The 7,524-nt window shown below is 30.2% G+C and overlaps 1 long non-coding RNA gene across 1 annotated transcript; it reads right to left on the bottom strand.

Moving 5' to 3' along the window:
- Positions 1-2,280: 2,280 nt before the first annotated feature.
- On the bottom strand, positions 2,281-7,096 carry LOC132722778 (uncharacterized). The gene is made up of 3 exons (XR_009624659.1): positions 6,817-7,096; positions 4,349-5,146; positions 2,281-2,969 (listed from the first exon to the last, which is right to left on the bottom strand). It is a non-coding gene; the product is annotated as an uncharacterized LOC132722778 (long non-coding RNA).
- Positions 7,097-7,524: the final 428 nt, after the last annotated feature.

Below are 7,524 nucleotides of genomic sequence, written 5' to 3'. Positions count from 1 at the left end.
TACAAAGTAGAAGTACTCTGACAAAAGATCACACATTAAGTAACATAGTATGTTTAGTGTCTCCTATAAAGTGATATTTAACTGTTTTGCATCATTGAATAACGTTCGATTTTGGTGGTTTTTACACGCGCTGTTTGGCGCTGACATTGTGACGTCACGTTAACACTTCTTGATGTTCGGATTTATTTTCTTAGTTAAGTTTAGTTTCTTTGTTATTTTCCCATTTTCTACTATTCTAGTTTCAGAGCAAAATTCAATAAAATATTGCTTCTTATTTTATTAGATTTTTTAAACAAAATGGCGCCGTCAATGAGTCGGTTTGCAAATACGGGAGGAAATAAGAAGGCGAGTGTATCTGCTATGAAATATATATCGCTTCTAGTCTTCTTTGTTTATACATTGTATATTAAGGGAAATCTCCGATTGTGTTAGAATGTTTAATATGCAAAACAGTTTTACATAAATCATAGCAATAATACACGTATATAATAGGTAACGTGTTTAAATACTGAAAACCATTGGAAACTTTGTCAATGAATAGAGGGTATTAAATGAGTGTAAGCTCAACACTGAATTTATTGCACGAGTTGAATAATTTTATTTTATTCAGCGAGTTCATAAATTCAGTAATGAACTTAGACGAATTTAATATTCTATTTATCACATACCTCAATTAAAGACCGTTTAAAGTGAAATAAGAGTCATTTTTCAATGACGAGCCTATAGTATAGCGCTAACATTTAGCGCGTCTTTATGCTATGTTTGTATAACGCTAATGGCGTCACGTCAAAATATATGCACGGCCGTGCAATACCATATTTACGGAGTCGCAAAATCGGCACGGCTGTGTGATGAAGGTGCAAAAGTGTGTAAATGTGGTAAATCCTTTTGTCTCGATGGAAAATTTATTCTCTTTATTGAAACAAATTGACATGCCTGTTGTAACGCACTCAGTTTTGACATATTCGGTTTCTCCAATATGATTCGCCCCACTTCTTGTAATGGCCAATTTTCTGAACATAATATTCTCTATGGCACATTCAGAAACTCTGCTATGGGATTGTTTGTCAATACCATTACATATTTTTTGTCAATAGTATTGTAATTATTATGGCATGTGTTTTGTGAAGATGAAAAATGAATGGATATTATCTTGCTTTTATGTTATAAATCATACATTATAAACTGTTACATTAGCTTTGATTTGTTTCATGAATATTTCATGCTTGTAAATAAGATCCTGAACAAAGTGCTTATTCCATGCAACAAACGCAACTTTATAGCAACAGGCAGCATATTATTTTTTATTAAATAGAAATATCATATGAATCACTAGTCAGTGGTAAGTTAATATGTGATCGAGTGTTAAACACTTTCCTAGCCGAGCGTATTGACACCTTTTCTTCAACAAGAAAATTTAAATTTACTGCTCAAGAGCGGAATTTTTCAAGAGTGTCTTTATTAGCTCACTGATCCATACACGATCGAACTTAAGTTAAATATATATTACCTAAAATACTAAGAACAAATGAACTAATCGAAAGTAAATGAAGGTATTTATGAGGCCAACGATTAGTACAAGAACACCTAGCGTCAATTATTTAAACTATAGAGTCCTAAAAGTTATTGTTTCTACATTTTCTACTACTATTTCTACTTATTTTGCCAAAAAATAAAGTTGCATACCAGGAAATCATGCCGTCCTGAAAAGCCATTACTGCAATACTGCAACGCTTTGTAACATTCATCTTAAATGACGTCATCTGCCTCCGTTATAGCGTTATGAAAGCTATTCTTTGGTTATAATTTACAATGTGTTTGTGAAATCTCTGGGATATAAGTTTGATACGCTCATTAAACATTTTTTTTTTCTGATGTATTTTAGTCACTTTTAAGCATATATGAATTTTTTTCTTGGTACATACATTTAACATGTTTGAAATGATATCTCTAATAAAATGTTCCTGACATAATTGTTTTTGAAACGTCATTATTTACAATCTAAACAAAGCTTCAATTGCATCATTTTTTTTATTTAAGATTATAACCGTCAGCAAATAAACACATGTTTCAACATAGAGCATAAAATTTCAAAACAAAAACAAGTTATATAAATATTTGGAATAAAGTCGGCAATCTTGAGAAGCCTTTAAGTATTTAGCATTTTCATATTTGCATTTAAAGCATCATTGTTTTTTTGTATACAAAACAAGTGCCTATCCATTAATCCACAAGTAAGCAATCGCGTATGCAAAACGTCCGTGCCATCTCAATTTAAATAGAAGTCTCAAACTAGCCAATGCACATGTAACATCTACAGTCATAAATAAATCATTTGCATTTAATAAATTCATTCAGTAGTAATAAATGCAAAATTGCAAGGCAATAAATTCAACTGGTAAATATAATACTATTGTTAAATGAAATAAAATAACATACATTACAAAAAAAATTAAATTGATAGTTTTACAACTGCATCATCAAAAGTCAACAATGGTATCATATTAAACGTTTTCTAATATAAGCAGGTAAGAGAAAACCGCTTCAGTCGAATAGGTGGCTATCAAATGGGATCGACCCATTACTTCTTGTTCAAATTACCCTTATTGCTAACACGTTTCTTTGAAAAGACGAAGCATTGTCAATATCATACGATTGATATGAAAATTGTCTTTCTGAAATGTGGCAATTACAAAAGTTTACGTAGACACAACTTAAAATGCATATATAATTTCATGTTACTATATCTTAAAGTCAAAGTCTTCGTTTTGAGATGTTTCTTCAGCACTAAAATATGACAGAATCGGGCAAAAGATAGAAATTGCCGCTCCCACTATAGCTAGAACGTATGTCCATCCAACGTGACATATTCCCGAGTTGAAAACATCAGCCTGCGCCGCAGTACAACAGGAAGTAGTTGGAGTCAAATCCAAGTGGAAAAACAAGAAGCCCAGAGGTCATCAAGAACACTGAAAATACATGTTTGTTTATCATGATAATAAAGGGCAATGTACATTTATGATGCAAAACACAACAACAGGAACATACTTAGACATATACTTATTTATACCTTGACAATTTACAAGATTTTATGTAAAAGTAATCCAACAGTCAAACTATTCTTTGGAATGTTAAATGAGTGAAGATATTGACTATGTACCGATTAAGTATATACATAAAGAAATTAAAGTGTAGTCTTTGGAATCTTATTGATATCGACTTAATGCGGAAATTTAACAAGTCATGGGACAGAGCAGCACTCAGTATATATTGAACGTGCGAATAATTGCCAATTCAAAGTTGAAGAAAAAAAACAACAACAACAAGTGCAAAGCAATACGGCTTAGAGTGTGTGTATTATTATAGTTTTATCGGGTTATCTAATGCACTGAAAGAAACAAGTGCATATAAAATATCAAGATAGTGACTATGGTGCAAATGGTTTTTGTATGAACTAGACCAATGTAATTGAACTTTGCTTGGTTTATCATTGTTGTTATTGTTGTATATTTACAGTTTACTACTTTCCTCGTATACATGTATATTTGCATGCTTTACACGCATAAGAAAAAGACAAGATAGATTATATTGAAAATTATAATTCAGTTTAAAAGAGAGAACTTTCAAAATTGAGTTTATGAATAAAAGTAAACAATGAAGCATTCAAATAAAATATTGAAAAGGAAAGATCCATCAAAGGCAATGAAAATCATATTTAAAAAGTTGAAATTGCGGACTCATTAAGTCGAGTCTCTTTACCAGCGCAACTTCTCCCACGCCTCATCCCAAACTCTTCAGCACTGGCTTAAATGCGACATACTTTTTGTTTCAAATGAATAAAATGTTTGTCTGTGTTCATTTCATGATTAAGCCAAAACGGGTAAAATACTTTTATCAAATCACCTTCGAGTTGATTTTCACATGTAATAATAGCCGCATAATATTTAGATTGTATAGTAGTTTATTAAAAGTAATAGTCAATTTTAGCAATAACATTCCATGATCTTTCCTGAACATATCCAAAATTTTAGTTATGGTGTTATTATTCGCCTTGTGAATTTATTGTGTATTATTGATACTATTAAAACTGAAAACAATGGCAAGATTGAAGTCAAACAAATTATAAACGTATGGACAACTATGTATTCTCAAGACATGCATTTTTAAACTTACATTTTAATAATTTAAACATATTTTTCAACTGAATGAAATGTATTTTGACCTAAATACCATAACAAAATTTATTGTGAAAAACCTAACATTAGTCGGATGTGAAGTAAAATAAGCTTTATTTTGTTTCCGTTCAAGTAAACTCATCATACTAGCTAGTAAATAAACGATCATATACCTGAAGATATTTGTAGATATCTTGTGGAAAGTACCAACGTTTTATTCCAGCTTTTCCGTACACACATTGTTGTGAGGGAACATAATGCTCCAAAACATGTGAACAATGATCCACCTCCATACAGCAAACACGCTGCTTGCCAAATCGTACATGGAATGTTTCCAAATCCAAAGCGGCCACCATAAAATCCACAAGTTCGTGAGAACTGGGCAGATCCTGCGCTACCGACACAGAAAGCATATATTCCAAACGCTTTCCGAACATTTGGATGTATTATCCACTCTGGTTGAAGGAAACAAAACGAACATGTGACAGACACAAGAATGGATAGAAGGATCCAGATATAGTGCACATAGTTCATGCTTTCGAAATGCGACCTATCTGAATAGTCGACCATAACCATTTACATCCCTTTACTACTTTACCAATAATTGAGCAATTTGTACTCATATTTTTATGAGTTATCAAATCGCCACTTCATCATGAAAATAAACTTATTCTTTCGTTTGAAATAATGAATTTGTAACACATTTTCGACTACGATCAGACGTTATGCAGAAAACACAGGATTCTTTATCCAGATTTTTATTCAAATTGTTATCTTCGCAAAGCTCCCTGTAGGAGTACAAATCCTTGGTGATCAAATAATTCTAAAATATCTCATTCTTTATCTATGGTGCTGGAACAGCATTCGCCTATTGATATTTCGTAATTCCCATCAATATCAGAACTGTTTTATTGAGCAGCGGTTTTCCCTCCAATACTCCAAATACCAGCAATAGTTTGTAAGTCTGTTTCCTAAAATAAGTAAACATTCCATACATATAACCGAATAACGATTTAAATAACCTTCAATAATATGAAAAACAACAAAGCTTAAATGAGACATTCAACAAACGTTTGTCTTATTAACTACACATACTGTACTTGATTTATTGACTATTAGTATAATTCAGAGATTTAAGTCACACTAAGAAATATAGTCAAATCTTGTCTTTATTCATTTTTCATTTCCTATTCAGTCATTTAAGTACTTTATAAAGAGTACTGTACATAGTATAGTCGGAATATATGCACAAACCTTCAACATTAATTTCAACAATATATCGGTACACATCCCCCTTTTTATCACCAATTACGAATAACATAGCAGTACACTAGATTTTAGAGTTTTTTCAATTCTAAATGCCTTACAATATTCCATTGGAGGTCCTTTTGGTATAATTTCTATTTTGATATATAATGTAACATCTACAGTCATGAATAAATCATTTGTATTTAATAATTCATTCAGTTGTAATATTAAATGCAACATTTCAGGGGCAATGAGTTAAAAAAATTGGTAACTATGATAGTATTGGTAAATGGAATAAATCAACATACATTTTAAATAAAAATCAAATTTATAGTTTTATAACTGCAATTATTACGTTTTTTTAATTGTAACATTTATAGTTTCATCAAAGCTCACTAACAATAATCACATGTTTTACATGTTTATAATCTAGTCTTTACTATTTATTTATTCCTTATTTTTACAAAACTGTGTATTGTCGCAATCACTTTGCTCAATAGGAAATCATTGTATTAATTGTTTAATATGTAAAATCCAAAACATGTCCAATGATTACATGTTTGTAATTCAATATCATTTTTGAATACAATTTATTTTCCTTTTTATGGTCAAAAAATAGTTTTCGCTGTAATGATATAAGCGTCTTTCATTTTTTTCAAAAAATTAAATCACTAATTTTCTGATGCTCTAACATGAAATAATGCTAATATGATAATTGTGTCTCCTTAAGATAAACACGCTTGACAATATTTCAGATAACTCAGAAATAAAGAGATTGTTCTATTCCAATATCGTGACAAACGTTCAAGGCACGGATATACATGTATATACTAACTATCAAATAAAAATCTAGAGCTGATGTTACCGTCTGTAGTGTAGGCTTGAGATCAAGGAAATACTAATAAATCACTGAAGACTTTTTGATGCACGATCAAAATCCTTTGCAGACTTATAAATAACCCTTTGTACAACTTTTTGTTAAATAAAATCACTGTCATGCAACTGTGTGGATTTTGTTTGTGATGAAAATAAGTTAAACAACATCTTTTGAAGCTTTTAAACATTATTCCCACTTTAGTATTAATTTGGAAAATAATGAAATAATCATCACTTTAAATAAGTTCATCTTTGAATTTAATTCATATACTTATATGGTATAAATATAGAAATATAGAATAAGTCATACACCGATATAAATTATCATAAATCATATAAATTAGTGTCGTCATTTAAATTATCTAGTCTATCCGCAGTAGGTAAACAGTTTTGGATAAATAACTCATAATGTATTGTTGTTACAATGTACGAATATTTAGAAGTACATACTATGTATGTATCTATAAGTATGTATTTTATTATAATATTATAACGAATACGAAGTAAAATTAATTACCTGTAACAAAGTTATCACCAAAATATTAATTCCAATTTATCACATCAAATAATCCATTCAAACAAAATATTGAAGAAAATTACAAAAGCTATAATTCTTTATCTCTATCAACAACAGGGCATGATTATCCAGATTTATATCTTAGAACACAATACAGTTTATTAACGATACTAATTGTTTGAACACATTCATAATAATAAGAGATTGTAGTATCCTAGTTTTCTACAATAAAACATGCAGGCAATCTCGCATATCGCCCACAAATGACAGGACGCGTTCTGTTTTTCAGAGGCTTTATGGCAAGAGAATCGTCCGAAAGCGTAAAACAGATTTCCAATATGATGTATAGAGAACGAACAGACGTGCTTAAAAATCTTTCTATTCTTTGCATTACTTTATTTCATTTGCATTATCGATAAGCCATTTTATTTTTTGAGGAAGTGAATTGAAATAAAAGAAATGTTTTAAATTCTTAATATTTTCTGACACTGATATATTTTCTTTAACTGTGTTTCAAGTGGATTTCAATTTCTCTAAAATATCATTTGCGGCAACTATATGTTTTATTGTGCTATATTTTTACTAGCATACACATTATATATCACAGAGCATTTAAACGCAGGTATATATATAAATATATATTAAAATTTGCCAATAATATAAGTTCTTTGAGCATCTTATTTAGGACATAGTACATAACGAGTAGCT

Source organism: Ruditapes philippinarum, unplaced genomic scaffold, assembly GCF_026571515.1.
Source record: "Ruditapes philippinarum isolate M1 unplaced genomic scaffold, ASM2657151v2 ctg5718_1_1_1_1, whole genome shotgun sequence".
Classification (NCBI taxonomy): domain Eukaryota; kingdom Metazoa; phylum Mollusca; class Bivalvia; order Venerida; family Veneridae; genus Ruditapes; species Ruditapes philippinarum.
Note: the sequence above shows the minus strand (reverse complement) of the source record. Positions and strands in the feature narration are given on the sequence as shown.